Source organism: Cnephaeus nilssonii (genome assembly GCF_951640355.1).
Source record: "Cnephaeus nilssonii genome assembly, chromosome: 15".
NCBI classification, from domain to species: domain Eukaryota; kingdom Metazoa; phylum Chordata; class Mammalia; order Chiroptera; family Vespertilionidae; genus Cnephaeus; species Cnephaeus nilssonii.
The window spans coordinates 41807810-41824104 of NC_137086.1; the positions used below are offsets into that span (position 1 = coordinate 41807810).

The 16295-nt window shown below is 48.8% G+C and overlaps 1 protein-coding gene across 3 annotated transcripts in view; it reads right to left on the bottom strand.

Moving 5' to 3' along the window:
• ASPRV1 (aspartic peptidase retroviral like 1) overlaps window positions 1–16295 on the bottom strand; it is a 112198-nt gene that overhangs the window by 10251 nt on the left and 85652 nt on the right. For all 3 annotated transcript variants that reach the window (XM_079791727.1, XM_079791728.1, XM_079791729.1), the window contains one exon: window positions 2581–2726. The gene's annotated coding sequence lies outside the window, so the exon portion shown is untranslated. The remainder of the gene's footprint in view (window positions 1–2580; window positions 2727–16295) is intronic.

The window sequence follows — 16295 nt, forward strand, 5'->3', positions numbered from 1 at the left end:
ACACCCATAGCCCCTTCAGGAATTTGATTTTCTGAAGCATTTGTATCGCTGTGTTTCCTCCTCGGTCTTTTCTGCCCCCTTGGCTTCTGTGACCCAAGTTTCTGGATCTTGTGAAGGGATTAAGAAGCATAAATCAATATACAAAATAGTCACGGGTATATAAAGTACAGCACAGGGAATATAGTTAATAATGTAACACCTATGTATGGTGTCAGGTGGGTCCTGGAAATATTGGGAGGACGAGGGAGTCACTCTGTAAAGTATGTGACTGTCTAACCACTATGCTGTACACTTAAAACTAACACAAAATAATAATGAATGTATACTATGACTGAAAAATACAATTTTTAAAAATTAAATAATAAAAAGACCACTTCCCTCAGTCTTTCATGGGTTTTCCCTCATGTGTCTCCCTGGCCTAGCCCCGCTCCTCTGTTCCAGCTGCCCACTGCCACGTCCACCTACGAGTGTGGCTTCAGTTGAAAGCATTATCTTCTCCCTAGTCCCTCTCTGCCTCCTATGTTCTTCATCTGGGCAAAAGGCACCACCATCTAACCGGTTCCCCAGTCAGCACCCCCGGAGTCACCCTGACCTCCCTCCCCTCACTGCCTCATCCGATGAGTAATGGGTGGCCACGTCCTCCTGAGTCTCTCTCTCTCCCACCCTCCCTCTGCATCCCCACTGCCCTGTTCAGGCCCAACGATTAAAACAGTCACCCTGCAGGCCTCCCTGCCTCCTGTCCCCTCTGCGTTAATCCACTCCTCAGGGCGGCCAGAGTCCTGGGAAGTAAGTCTCCTCATGCCACTCTGCTCAACATTCCTCCGTGGCTCCTCAGCCCAAAAGCAAATCCTGACTCTCAAGATGGCACTTGAGGCCTCCTCCCTAGCTCATGGTCCACTGACGCTAAGTGGCCCATACTTCCCCAAACATGACAGGCTTTTTTTTGCCTTTTCACAAGCCACTCACTTGGCCAGGCTAGCCTTCCCCACACCCCTGTTCTCCTGGCAAACCCCAACTCCTCCCTCAGAAGTCAGCTAAGGTGGTACCACCTCTGGGAAGTCTCCCTTGGTTTCTCCAGCAGACGAAGGGTCTCCCTCCTCTAAGCTGCCATCACAGGAACTGCAAGCAAGCTCCCGGGCACCAGGTCCAGACCCATTCTGAGCGGGAGCACCAGCACAATCCAGGCGTGCAAGTTGTGGTCTTTATGTCGTTTCCTCTGCTCATCCATAACCTGGCCGTCCTCCGAGCTCAGCTCACTGCACCCTTTTTTGGGGAAAAGCTGCCTGCTCTTCCTCAGCAATCGCTCTCTCCTGTGTGGCTTTGAAGGTCAGGCTCGACAGTGTTGCTTTCTCTGGTAGACCAGTGGCAATTAAGTTTTTCTTTACTGTGATTATAGTAAGAAAGATATTTCTCACCCTAACCAGTTTGGCTCAGTGGATAGAGCATTGGCCTGCGGACTGAAGGGTCCCAGATTAGATTCCGGTCAAGGGCATGTACCTTGGTTGGGGGCACATCCCCAGTAGGGGGTGTGCAGGAGGCAGCTGGTCGATGATTGTCTCTCATCGATGTTTCTAGCTCTCTATCCCTCTCCCTTCCTCTCTGTAAAAAATCAATAAAATATATTTAAAAAAGGAAGCTATTTCTCATCATACTCCAGTATACATATGCATTATATTGGATACATATACCTATCTATAAATATGTGCTCTCAATAATATATTCATATAGTATACATTATTAGTCTGTTATATCATAATTCTTTATCATATATTTAACATTAATACATTATCTATTATGTATTTAATATTTTATATGTACTTATTTTTACATATAGCTGAAACAAAATGTATTTATTACATGCAATGTACTCTGACATTTTCTGTTTCGCTCCTGTTTATTAAATGCTGGTGATGACACTGAATTAAGCTCCCAGCCCACAAACTGTCCACCCACCTGACGCCTCTGCTGTAGTCCGTGGGGATCGGTAAGGGCTTCCAGCGGGAGCAGCGTGACAGAGGGGGGATTAGAACGCACATCTTAAATGTTCTAAGGAAAGGCGCCAATTTTGTAAATTTCCAATCTGTCATGTATTTTACTTTTAAAAAACATAATAAAAATGAAATACTAGAAAATAAAAGAATAAAGATACGTTTTAAATGCAAGCCCTGGCTCGTATTACCAGCTGCAGTGGGCCCTGTGGAGTGGCAGCAGGAACGAGCTGGGAGGTGGACACCAGGTAGGGGCCAGAGGCATGAGGCGGCTTTGCCAGTCCTTTTGATGCCCCCGAGTCCTCGACATGTGCCACACCGGCCCTCCCTGTCTCTGTCCTGAAGCAATTCCAGTGTCCACCGTCTAAGGGGCTTTACTGAGGAGAAGGGGCTGCTGTGCAGGCTCCTGCCTTGTCAGGAGGGCCAGCTGCCTGAGTTCGAATCCTGACTCAGCCACTAACTGGCGGTGGCAGTGGATAAAGGACTTAATCTCTCCAAGCCTCGGTTTCCTCCCAGGATGGTCCCAGCAGATTAATAAAGCAAATCCGTACCGCAGGGCTTGGCCCAGGGCCAGAACCGGGTTGGCACCCACCTTCTAGATGTCACGGTTATGATGCTGCTGTCGTCGCCTGTCTCGGAGTCGCCTTGTCCTCACAGGCCCCTCCTCTTTGTGCCTCACCCACCTTAGCTCTTGCTTCTTCTCTGCCCCTCACTCTCAGAAGATGTTTGGCTGGCATCCTACATGGCAGAGAAAATAGTACATAAATGAGTGTGCAATAAATTTTATTGACATAAAGGATGTTTAGCAATTTACAATTTACAAATAATAATAAAATGTACAATACTCTTTACTGTAAATTGCATAGAGCAAATTGAGTCTTACAAATGCTTTCATTGATTATTAGCAACCTGCGGAATCCATACCCAACCTATACTTGACAAATGAGTGTAGTTCCTATGTAAATGCTGGTTGATAGTTTTATTTTTGGCAACTACTAAGAAAAAAGTGACACAACGAAGATACATGTTGGAACTTCACTTGTTTGTCAGTGATGTGAGCACATCTTCACTGAATGAAAGCATAGTTTTTGGACTATGCTTTGGCTCAATTTTTCTGTGCAATTTACCATGTAGTGGCTACAGGCACAATATACATTTAAGTTTAATGTGCATTATTAACATTTTCTCTATAACTTTCTTAAGTCTAGACAGTCAACAAACAATAAATCAAGCCCTGATGTGTGGGGTTTGCAAATTTCTATCGTGTAAATATTTCTACCTGACCAATTTCAAGCTATTACTATGATGTTACTGAATGCAGAGTTGGGAAGGACAGCATAGTAACACATTATATAGTATTTCTACAGACATAACAGATGTAAATAAACTTACAAGCATAAGTAATAAAATATTGTAAAATTCTTAGGAAGTTTTGAGGACTTATCTTTGTTTCCAATATAATTGATCTAATTGTAATTTTATATAATTTAATTTTTAAATAATAGCTAGGTTTAACTACTGCCTTGCCAAGTTCCCAAAAATGTCACAATCAGCTCCCAGGAGCTGGTGTGATCACACACCTGGATCCGTCCCCTTACCACCAGCTGTGCTTTGAATGGGGCCTTCGAAAAGCTCTCCAAACCTGATGACCTCTTCCAATGTTCTTTTCAGGTCTTATAAGCAAAACTGAACTCATTTTCTTGCTCTCAAACCTGCTCCTCTCCAAGGCTGCCATCTTGGTGAACGAAGGACTTCACCATCCACTCAGCAACCCAAGCCAGACACATGGCGTCAGCATCCTGCCACCTTCACACCTCCTCTGGCATAGGTCACCTCCATCTGAACCCCTCGCAACTCTGCCCCTGCTCTCTGACCCCTGGCCTGCTCAGGATCACACCCCTTCACCTCCTCCCCGGGCCCCCCACAGCCTTCCTCGTGGCATCTAAAGCACTCACGTCCTACCCTGCTGTATACTGGAAAAAGCCAGTCTCCCTGGAGCCCAACAGTCATTACCCCCTGTCCCCTTTCTCCAGAGTCATCTGTGGCTCACTCAATCTCTGCCCCAATGGCAGAACTAGCTACAGTTTCCTTAACACATCCCACTCTCCCAAACTTCCAGCCCTCCATGCCAGTCCCTGTCCTGGAATGCCCTTCTCCATTCAAATTCCTGCTTCACAATTCTCAGTCCTTCTTTTGGACTCACCTCAAATATTAGCACCCTAGTGAGCACCCCAAGCGCAAGCAGAATCCATTCATTTGATCACTCATGCATTACTTCCTTACTAATATTTTAGTCCCAACTATGTGCCAGGGTCTGTGCTAGATGCTGGGACGCAGAAAGGCACTTGGCTCTCAGAAAGCTCTAACAGGGGAAACAGAGCTAGGGCAACCAGCCCCCTGGTAGAGCTCTATGGGTGCTGGAGAAGAGCAGAAGGGGGCACCCTTACTCAGGCTCCTGGGGCTTGTGGCCCTTGATCTGATCTTTGATAGATGAGTAGGAGTTAGCCAGGGGAGGGACGGGGAGAGTGCTCCAGGCAGAGGGAAGCAGATGCAAAGGCCCTGAGGCATGAGAGTGCCTGCCGTGCTGGGAGCTGCAGGTGATTCTGTCTGTTTGTCCTCAAGGGTCCAGAGCAGGCGTCCTCAAACTACGGCCCGCGGGCCACATGCGGGTGTTTTTGCCGTTTTGTTTTTTTACTTCAAAATAAGATATGTGCAGTGTGCATAGGAATTTGTTCATAGTTTTTTTTAAACTATAGTCTGGCCCTCCAACGGTCTGAGGGACAGTAAACTGGCCCCCTGTTTAAAAAGTTTGAGGACTCCTGGTCCAGAGGAAGGCAAGACCAGATCCACGGGGTTTTAACTGGCACATGGAAAAAGCTGAAATGGTGATGCTGGCAGTGGTAAAGGCAATGGGAGCAACAGAAGTCTTCCTGCGCCAGAGCCACAGGCCTTTCAGAAAGCTCAGTGTGAGAGCTATAATGGAGAGGCACCTGATGAGAACCAAAACGCTGGCTGAGAGGTGAAACGGGACAGTGCAAGTAAGAAACGCTAAAGGCCACCTTTAGCGGCAATGCCTGGGAAAGGAGCACACAGTTCAAGAGGGGGGGAGGTGGAGAATCAGCAGTGCCTGGTGACCCCTGGAAGGGAGCACTAAGGGGGCTGCCCCAGTTCCTGGCCTGGGTGACTTGGAGAAGGGTGGCATTCTCTGGAGTGGAAATCCCCAGGCGTGGCTTTGCGGGTTACCATGAGTTCATCCCCGGACATGCTGGTGGAAGAACAGCCAATGGAAAGGGCCCCTCAGCAGCTGTCTACTGGAATCTGGACTTCAGGAACAATTCCTGATGGAAAGATGGAATTTGGAAGGCATCAGCAAGTCAGCATCTGGGAATGCTCTCCCTCAAGGAGAGGAGATGAGGGTCCCACACAAGCCTGGGAAGCAACAGCATAGAAGGGGCCAGCAGGATGAGGAGACAGAAGTGGCGGAAGAGGAAGGAGCAGAGAGTAGCACAGGGACCCAGAGGACAGGAGAGGAGAGTGGTTCAGGGAGGAGAGGGTGCTTTGCACAGACCAAGTGTGGCAAAGATCGAGAAGTACCCGAGGATTTTAGCAACTTGGGGTTCACTGGTGGCCCTGGGGACATTGGGTGAAGGAAGCGTGGCTGGCGAGGAAAAGTGCAGGGCAGCGAAGGGAAGGAGGAGGTTGGGAACTGGGATGATGGCTACCAGGGCTGTGGGGTCCCTAGGGAGACCAGCAAGGGAATGGACCCCCAGCCCCCCTGAAATATTAGCCTCTGGGCGGTGGAAGAACTGCCTTTATGGAGATGAGCCAGGACGCAAGGCTGGAATGAGGCAGGCAAGGATTCAGACTGACCAGCCAGGAAGGCGGACTTGGGAAGCAGGTGCCAAATGGAGTTAGAAGTACAAGAGTCCTAGTGGGGCGGCGATACCTGGGAGTGGGGAGCGGGAAGAGGCAGAGAAGGCCTTCAGGTGCAGAGCAGGCAGGAGGACAGGCAGAGCCTCTGACCTGGGGCAGCAGTGGCCACGCCCTCACACCCCTGCCCTGCTCACTGGTGGCTGCAGCTGACGGGCACATGCCCCCCCCCCCCCTCCGGTTCCCTCTGGCAGGGAGGACTGAGCAGCACTCCCTCCACAGCAGGGTGCTCCCCATCTGGTTACCTCTGATTTCCCAGAGAAGCGGGATTTGGGTTGTTGCCCGAAGTGTAGTGTAGAGATGACATACACGGGTAGATGACAACAGAGGAGGCTTGGAAGAATCCTAGGGAAGCAGAGAGGCTGAGGCTGGCTGGCTGAGGTCTGGCTGTGAGCGGAGGCCTAGAGTGTGTAGCAGCTCCAATCCTCCCACTGGGGAGACGGGGGTGGCAGGAGGTTGATGGGACCCAGAGCTGAGATGACCAAGCCTAGTCAGGGGCAGTGGCAGGACAGAGGAGAGAGGGGTTGGCAGGTTTGGGGCAGACATGTCTGATGTGAGGGAAAAGGTCTGGGCCTTCGGGAGAGGGAGGTGAGGACAGGCTGGAGGGGAGGGTGCGGGGAAACTCCAGGTGGAGGGCAGGGGTGGTGGGAGTTGTGGAAGAAAGCTCTGGAAAGGAGAAGGCCGGGATCAGAAAGCGAGGACTCTGGTAGAACAGTTCTGGGGATTGACAAGGTTAGGTGGTCAGGAGGGCACGGAGCCATGAGGCCAGGCTGTTCCCAGGATATGGGGTCATGGGCTGGTGACATCCCTGCCACATCCCCTGTCAGCTAGCAGCCCTGCACCCCTGTGTCTGAGCCCCCAGAGCTCCTGGGGACAGAGCTGGTCCTCAGGCACGCCTGGCAGCTCACTCATCCTTTAACGAATTGGTAAATTTGAAAACACCCGAAATCACTTGAGGAAAAGATTGTAGCAGATACATTTGAATTTGCCAAGAGACTTTGCTATCAGATTAGAGATAGAGGCCAAGTCCATGGTTTTCTCCCTGTGATTCCACGTTTTCATCGGTAAAATGTAGGCCCTGCTGAGTGATAAGGGGAAAGGAGTGGAGTGAAGGAGACACGAGCCAGAACGCCCCTCACTGTGCAGGCACCGAGTGGTGCCAAAGATTATTTACCGAATGCCGAGTCAGAGGAACATGAAGGAACAGCGAGACTGCCTATTTGATGTCCCCTTCCTTTCCCTATGGTTACAGCACTTGCTTTGGGGCTGAGCCTGGGTCCATTTCTAGACGGCCTTGGGCCACAGGCATATGCTGGAGACTGCACACCTCAGGGCACAAGGGCAAATACCTGTCCTTACTCAAAAGCTACAGGAAGTTGCTAAATGGGCCAAAAGAAGAACCAGCTTGCTTGCTGCTCCCTGTTCTCTCCCCACACTCCGCTGTTGCTTCATTAGGGTCAAAGCAGGCAAGATGAAATCTGTCCGACTCACAGCTCAGACGCAGGAGTGAGAAATGTGGCCCGACTGCAGCTCTGCCCACCCAGGCCCCCGCTGCCACTGGGTGGCCTGTGGCCCGACCCAGGCGGGGCGACCCCGGCGGCCTGTGCCCTGCTTGGCCAAGGTCTCTGGGCTTCCCTATTCTGATCTCTCATGAGATCCAAATCTGGTTTTATTTCTGGATGGTGGATCCTGTTGTTTTCATCTTCTCTGACAAGAAGCTGGGTATAAGGCAGGGAGGGTGGAAACCCACGATCCCCCAGCCCTGCTCTCAGCCTCTGGCTTCACAGAGGGGCTGCGGAGGCCGTTTTCCTTGGAGGCCAGGCCCAGCCGCACAGCGTCTCACTCACTCCGATCTGATCTTGGATGGGCGGCCTTCACCGCCCCCCCCCCCCCGCGACCCAATCCCGGGGGGGTCTGGAACCAGTCATGAGTCAACCTCTGAGCCCTGTGGTTGAGTGGAAGCTCTCAGACAGGCCATGGGACCCCCTGGAGACTCTCCTATTCAGGAGAGACTATAACCAAGACACGTTCCTGCATATGAAACCCTTCCTGGAACCTGACACGGGGCCTTTGCCCAGAGGTGATTCCAATCACTATTGTTGAACGCTCTCCAGAATTATTTGAGTGAATGAATGACATGGACACTGAGTCAGGAGCTTTCAAAACATGTAAGCTTCTGGGTTAGAAAACCCTTTACCAGCCTCTTTTGTTTCACTAAGAGACCCCACCTCACCCCACCAGGGGACACCATGGCAGACCCCTTCTCCCTGCAGGTCCAGCGTGAGACACACACACACACACACACACACACACACACACACACACACACTGACGTAGCACGAACTGGACAACAATGTAAGAATTCAATTTCACCTAATCATTTTTTTCATTATGGGATTTTCCAATGTCTCCAAAGAAAATTACAACCCCAGGCAAGCCTATAAAAGAAAACAACATAGAGACACTGGCAGCAAGCTCACTGTGGGCAGGAAATCACAAGGGAAACTCTGCTCCCTCCACGGGTTCCGTAATCGTTTCAGAGGTGTCATTCCTGCTCCTCCGACCACACCGTAAGTTGTGTAAGATGCTATCGAAAGAGCATAGGGCTGAAAGGCAGAAACCTCAAGTTCCAAACCCACAGGAGCCCGCAAGTCACCGTGACCTTGGATGAACCCCTTAGCATCGCTGGACTGTCCTGCCCATGTGTGAAATGAAGGGTGGCCTTCAGAACTTCTGTCTGAGATTCCCACTGTCCGCAGAGGGCCTGCCCCGGTACTGCCGAGAGAGGGCTTAATGAGTACAAATGGGAAGAAATGGCCTAACAGGATTTTTGTCAGTATAACTCCAAACCTGGCTTAGATTTGGTGAAACAAGCTGCCATTTCCCAATAATTTCATCAGGAAAGTTGTATAAAATGTATCTTGAGAGGTCACAAGTCTTGGAATTTTCTCTTTCTCCAAGTCAATTTTTAGCCCCTGGAGTGAAGGGGAAACGGGTGGAAATTAGAAGCAGGAGTAACGATGGGGCAGCAGGGGACCGATGTGACAGAATCACGGAGGGGAGGCTTGTTGGTGTCACTCTGAGCTGCACCATCCCAGGCTGTCTTGGATCTGTCTCTAGGTGGTGAGCCCCAGATACAAGTCCCTGTCCTTGAGTGATGCATGGCAACAGTGGCATCTGTCTGCCAGAGATTGGATGCAAACCCAGACACCACTTCCCACCAAGCAGGCAGGCTGAGGCACTCCAGGACCACCTTAGCATGAACATGACTAGCCACGTGCCTGTACTGCTTTTGGAGAGAGGACAGCCCTCTGCAGGGCAGGCACGCAGGTAGGGTCCCGGGTCTTAGGCCCTGGCAGCAACTTCAGAACTCTGAGAAATGCTTGCTCTTGCCCCCAGAGAACCTCAATCCCAAGGGGTTCTCATGTTCCTCCCAATACTCCCTTCTCCATCTCTTCAGGATTCAAGGAACCTGGGAGTCTCTACAGGAAGAGTTTTGAAGATGGTCACACACTTGTCCTAGAATATTTGTCCTCTGAGTCCCTCTGACCCCCTGAGGGGACACAATCCAGAGGGCTACGCAGCTCAGCCTCAGAGTCAGGCCAGCTCTGTCCCTCACCTACCTTGTGGCTGCTGGAAAGCTATCTGGCCTGTTTCCTCTTTCATAAAATGAAAACAATGGGGCCAACCCAACAAGCAGTTATGCGGATTAAATAAGATAACGCATGGAGAGCACTTAGCCAAGCCCATAGCTAGCTCATCTTTACCATGATGTTACACAGAGCTACAAAAACACTCTCACAGATTAAACCAACAATAGCCTCAGTAAAAATCTGTCTTCCTGGTCAGGTCACATGACTGGAAAAGGACAGGAACTCCAAAATAAAAGAAGCCTTAGCCTTCTCAGGAAGTGGCCAATTAATTGGAGGGCTGTGAGTGCCCACAGCTACTGTAGAGGTTACAGCACCCACCCCCTCATGGCACAGCTGAGGAAACAGGCTGAGAGACAGTGGGTGACGTGCCTGAGGCCGCAATGCAGGTTTGTGACAGTACCTGGACAAGAGGCATATCTTCCTATTTCTCCTTGGTGTGGCCAGATTATTTTCTCAGATATTATTTGTGTTTAGATGGTTGCGTTTTCCTTTCGCTTCCCAAGCCAGGGCCTTGGATCTGTCCTCTTTGAGTATCAGGACCAGACAGAAGCCACCCCAGGCCCTTCTCTCCTTAATGTTTCCTGAGCCTGGGCTCCTAGCGGACTCTTAGGGGAGTGTCTTGAAGGTACCGTGGGAAGGAAGAAATGATAGGGAGAGGGACCAGGGGAACTGGGGAGCAGGAAAAGGATGGAGACCCGGGTTCTGCACCTCCAGGAAAGGACAAGCCTTGGAGGTGGCACAAAGACCTTAAGCATAGCCTGAGGGCAGACCCTGCAGGGCACCTGGGACCATGAGAGTAGACAGCCCACAGAAATGCTCCTTTTCTGGGCAGCCCCATAAGCCTCTTGGATTCTGGGTGACGCTTACCAAGAGGGAGCCTATAATCACCACAATGGAATTTCCTCCCCATCAGGCAAGATGGGAGCTCAGGGTTGGGACTGAGTTGGTCTCAGAAGCATTTCTTGCCCTCTTGGGATGGTGGGTTGATATTCATATGTCCACATAAGGCACTTCTCGGTTCCCTTTGCAACACTGTTCCCTATGATGTATGGTGCTTTACAAGTACCTTCACAAATCGTCCATTCGGTCTTTGAGACTCCGCCTGTTAACCAGATGAAAAACTAGAACTCAGAAAATGGACTAACTTGCTGAAGTTCACACAGACAGTAAGAGAACTAGGATGAAACCCTGTCTCCTGACTCCTAGACAGTGCCCTTTACAACACGTCACTGCCCACTCTGCACTGAGCCAGCTAGCTGAGCCCACTCTTGTGGAGAGCATCCCTCACTGTCACCAGGTTCCACAGCCCACAGGCCTCAGTCCAGCTCCCTGGGTGCTCCCTGACACTGACTGTATGTCAGTTTGAATGGAAGCTAAAGGCCTGGACACTGACAGAACCCCTATAGCTGATTGGGAGAAATTTTTTAAAAACGACAACTGGCCAACAAATAGATGAAACAATGGTAAACCCACTAGCAATTAAGAAATGCCCACTAAACTTGTTATTGTCATTGCTATTATGCCTATTAGGTTGGCAAAGTCTTTTTTCCCCTATAGTATTGGTGGGCATATAAAATAATTTAACTTTTATACACACACATACATCAAAGAACCTTAAAAGTATTCACAACCTAAATACAACATGGTGTCTTGGAATGGATCCTGGAATGGAAAAGGGACATTAGTAAGGAAACTGGTGAAAGTCAAATAAAGCCTGGAGTTTCATCAGTAGTTGCATACAAATGTTAACTTAGTATTTTTGACAGCTACACTCTGGTTAGGTGAGATACTAGCTAGGTATACGGGAACTCTCTGTACTATCTCTACAAATCTAAAGTTCTTTCAAAACAAAAGGGTCAATTTTTAAAATATTCACATTCTTTTACCCAGAATTTCACTTCTAAGAATTTATCTCAAAACTTATCAGAGATGTAGACAGACATTTACGTACAAGAATATTACACCACTTATGATAAGCATAAAAATGTGGAAATTCTCTATATGTCTAAGAACAATAGGTTGGCTAAATAAGTTACAATGAATCCAATGATGATAGAATGTGGTCAGAAAGGATCACATTTTAATAATATTTATTAACACAAAAAATGTTTACAATAAATGGTAATGTGAAAGAACTCTGACACAAAACTATATATATTTTAAGCTCAAAACAATTTTAAAATGATGTACAGAGCAAGAAGGAAATAAGCCAATATATTAAAAGTACTTATTAATGGGTCATATAGAGTGAATTTTATTTTCTTCTGAATATATTTATATATATATTATAAATTTTCTGCCATGAACATGTTATTTATAATCAGGAAAAAAGATATCAGAAATCCCCAACCCATGGCAGTTCCTCAAAAATTTAAACAGAGAAAAAAAAATAAACTTAAACAGAATTACCATATGACCTGGCAATTTCACTACTAGGTATATACCGTATTTTCTGGCGTATAAGACGACTTTTTAACCCAGGAAAATCTTCTATACGCCCAGTCGTCTTATATGCCGGAAAATACGGTATATAATCAAGAGAACTGAAAACATATATCCACACAAAAACCTTGTACATGAATGGTCATGGCAATATTATTTATAACTAGAGGCCCAATGCACGAAATTCATGCAAGAATAGGCCTTCCTTCCCCTGGCTACTGGCACCAGCTTCCCTCTGGCACCCGGGACCTGGGCTTCCCTCATAGCCCCGGCTTCATCCGGAAGGTCATCCAGAAGAATGTCTGGTCTAATTAGCATATTACACTTTTATTATTATAGACTAGAGGCCCGGTGCACGAAATTTGTGTGAGGGGGTTGGGGGAGTCCCTCAACCCGGCCTGCACTCTCTCCAATCTGGGACCCCTTGGGTGATGTCCCACTGCCTCTCCAGGACAGCTGGCTTCTAACCACTCGCCTGCCTGCCTGCCTGCCTGATTGCCCCTAACCCCTCTGCCTGCCTGCCTGATTGCCCCTAACCGCCTCTGCCTCGCCCCACACCTGGGACCCAGGATTCCCTCCTCTGGCCGGTCGCAGGCATCCAGGACCCAGGCCGGCTGCAGCCGCAGGGGACTGTGGTTGGGCGGCTTTGCCTGGGCTGCAGCCGCAGGCTCCCAGGACCACGGGGTGGGCAGCTTGTCCTTCTCCCAGGCCGCAGGCACAGGCACTGGTGCCCAAGACTGCGGGGCGGGCAGCTTGTCCCTCTCCAAGGTCACAGCCCCAGCCACTGGCACCCGGGACCATGGAGCAGGCGGCTTGTCCCCCTCCTGGGCTGCAGTCCCAGCCACTAGCACCCGGGACTATGGGGCGGGTGGCTTGTCCCTCTCCCAGCTGCAGTCCTAGCCACTGGCACCCGGGACCACGGGGCATGCAGCTTGTCCCTCTCCCGGGCTGCAGGCACAGGCACAGCCGCTGGTGCCCGGGACCGCAGGGCGGGGAGCTTGTCCCTCTCCCTGCTGCAGCCTGGCTGGTCCCCATTCCTCTCTCCTCAGTGTTGAGTATCTGAGCCATTACAGCGTGACCAGTGTGAGGGTGTGACAACCATTTGCAAATTAGCTCTTTATTATATAGGATAGCCAAAAAGTGGAAACAATCCATCGGGATACACAGATGTGGTCTACCCATACAATGGAATATTATCTATGTATATAAAAAGGCAGTGATCGTAACGACCAAAGGCTTGACCGAACACTGGAAGTCAGACCTGCAGTCAGTGCAGGGTTGCCGTGACTGCTGTTGACTGCTGAGGGGGCTGCGGATCAGGCCCAGAGAGAGGCCTGGAAAGAGAAACAGGGTCTGATCTGTAGCCTCCGTGGCAGCTGTTGATCAGCCCTTGCCTCTCTCTTTCTCTCCGGGCCTCCGCGGGGGCTGCTGATCAGCCCCCACCTCTCTGATCAGGCCCGGAGATAGGCCCGGAGACGCTGACTGGCATAGAAACCGACCAATCAGAACCTAATTTGGATGAACTGCGAAGGCAGAATCTAAGGTGGGGGCTGAGGAGGGGTTTTAAGGCAGTTGGGGGCAAGATCAGGCCTGCAGGGAAGGGCAGTTAGGGGTGATCAGGCAGGCAGGCAGAGGCTGTTAGGGGCGATCAGGCAGGCAGGCAGAGGCTGTTAGGGGCGATCAGGCAGGCAGGCAGGTGAATGGTTAGGAGTCAGCGGTCCCAGATTGCAAGATCAGGCCCACAGGGATCAGGCCTAAACCGGCAGTCGAACATCCCCCAAGGGGTCCCCGATTTGAGAGGGTGCAGGCTGGGCTGAGGGAACCCCCCCCCCCCATGCACGAATCTCGTGCACCGGGCCACTAGTTCAGCAATAAATAGGAATGAAGTACTGACACATGCTTCAACATGGATAAACTCTGAGAACTTTAAGTGAAAGATGCCAGACACAAAGGCCACTTATTATATGATTCTATTCATATGAAATGTCCAGAATGAACAAATACATAGAGACAGGAAGTAGATTAGTGGTTGCCAGCGTCTGGGGGGGGGGGGGGGGTAGGGAGTGACTGTGAATGGTCCAGAGCTTCTTTTTGGGATGGTGAAAATGTTCTGGAATTAGACAGTGATGATGGTTGCACAAACTTGTTAATATACTAAAAATCACTGAATTGTACACTTTTTAGTTGTTGTTGTTAATCCTCACCCAATGATATTTTGTTCCATTTTTGAGAAAGAGAAAGAGTGAGAGAGAAAAAAATTGATGTGAGAGACACACATCGATGGTCCAGAGCTTCTTTTTGGGATGATGAAAATGTTCTGGAATTAGACAGTGATGATGGTTGCACAAACTTGTGAATATACTAAAAATCACTGAATTGTACACTTTTTAGTTGTTGTTAATCCTCACCCAATGATATTTTGTTCCATTTTTGAGAGAGAGAAAGAGTGAGAGAGAAAAAAATTGATGTGAGAGACATACATCGATTGGTTGCCTCCCGCACGAGCTCAGACCTGGGCCGTGGTTCAAACCTGCAACCTAGGTGTGTGCCCTTAACTGGGAATAGAAACTGTGACCCTAATCACTTAGCAAACCAGCCAGGGCAAAATTATACACTTTAAAGGATGAATTTTGTGGTTTGTGGATTATTATCTCAATTTTAAAGAAAGAGAAAGAAAAAAATTCCCCTATCCAAATGCCGCATTTCACTTCTACTCATAATTTTCTTTCTTTTTTTTTTTTTTAAATGTTTTCCTTACTTGTAAATGATGCTCAAGCTAGTAGAACCCAGCTGTCCCCCACGTCAGGACCATGTAGGCAGAGCAGGTGGCCATCTGTTTATGTGGTGGTCGGAATCCTGAGAAGGTGACTGTGACTGGAAATCTCTCCCCAATCAGTTCCTTCCTTCCTCACCAGTTCATTCATTTGTTCCTTCCTTCTTTCTTTCCTTCCTTCCCTTCCTTCCTCCAATATTAGAGCTACACTGCCTGGGGGCCCACAGTGAAGAGCTAATCTTTAGAGTTACCCTTTGAAATAGACACCCTGTCCCATTACATCTCCCCTTTATAAATACAAGTTTCCTGGAATTTTACATTTACCACCTATGTGGGAATTAATTGATTGAGCCTTCTAACACAGAGCTGGCTGAAAGGGAAGGAGACACAGGAGCTAAGTTTTAATAAGAGCAACAGGAAAGGAAAGGTACCTTTCAGAATGGACACTGGCACTGGGAATGGCACTGACCCCTGCGAGTAAGAGACCTGAAACCGTGGTCCTTCTGCCCAATGTTGCTAACACCAATAGAACGAAACTGTGTTCGGTAAAGCAGATCAGAAACTTTATTCTTTGGCCAAGGAATGAAAAATGACAAGCTTATGCTCTAAAGATCCCTTCTGCCCAATTCTGGGGAGTTAGGAAAGTTGGGGTTTGGAGTGAGTTAGGTAGGTTCAGGGGTACAGATTTTCAAGAAAAGGGTGGAGAGTTCTCAGACTTCCAAATGAGTACGTGCAGTTCCCAAACATGCTTGGAACATACCTAGCCAAACATCTCATGTCTCATTTTAATGTTAAATCTCCACCCCTGGCCGTGATAGAATGCTAAGGAATAAAAGTTCATCAAAAGGTCACTTAGGAAGGGGTTTCAGACGCCTTCTGAGGCAGAACTCCATTTCCCTAAATTCCCAGTGGGACTGTCAGCACTGAATCCAACCCAGCCAATGAGACTCCATCTGGAGATCACACAAGGAGGCTGGCACTACCTCCGCCCAAAGGCAGCCTTCCTGTTACTGAAAACCCAGGCTCAATTTTCCTGGCCTTCCTGAGGTCTCAGAGTCAACCTTTACTTAAGTCCATGGACAGGATTTTTCTAACAATTAGCTTTCTTTTTGGCTTATGTTAGCTACAGCCAAACTGATAAGGTATGCAAAACATGATGCCATTTAATAACTCCCATTATTTACTGAGTGTCTACCTTGTGCCAAAAACAATGTGGTACCCATCACATACATTAATCTAATTCTCATCCCACAGATGCAGAAACTGGGACTACTCAGAGAGATTAATACCGTGTCTATAGTTCTACAATTAAAGAAGATGGAAAGGGGATTCAGGTCCAGTTTGATCTAGCTTCCAAGTCTAGGCTCTCTCCCTCCCTTCCTTCTCCCTTCCTTTTTTCCTTTCCTCTCTCTTCCTTTTGGATTTGAACCTTGGGGCAGAGAAATGATTATCCAAACTCTTCAGTTCATGGCACTTGATCACCACTGGTCCATGCAAAGCCCCTCTCTT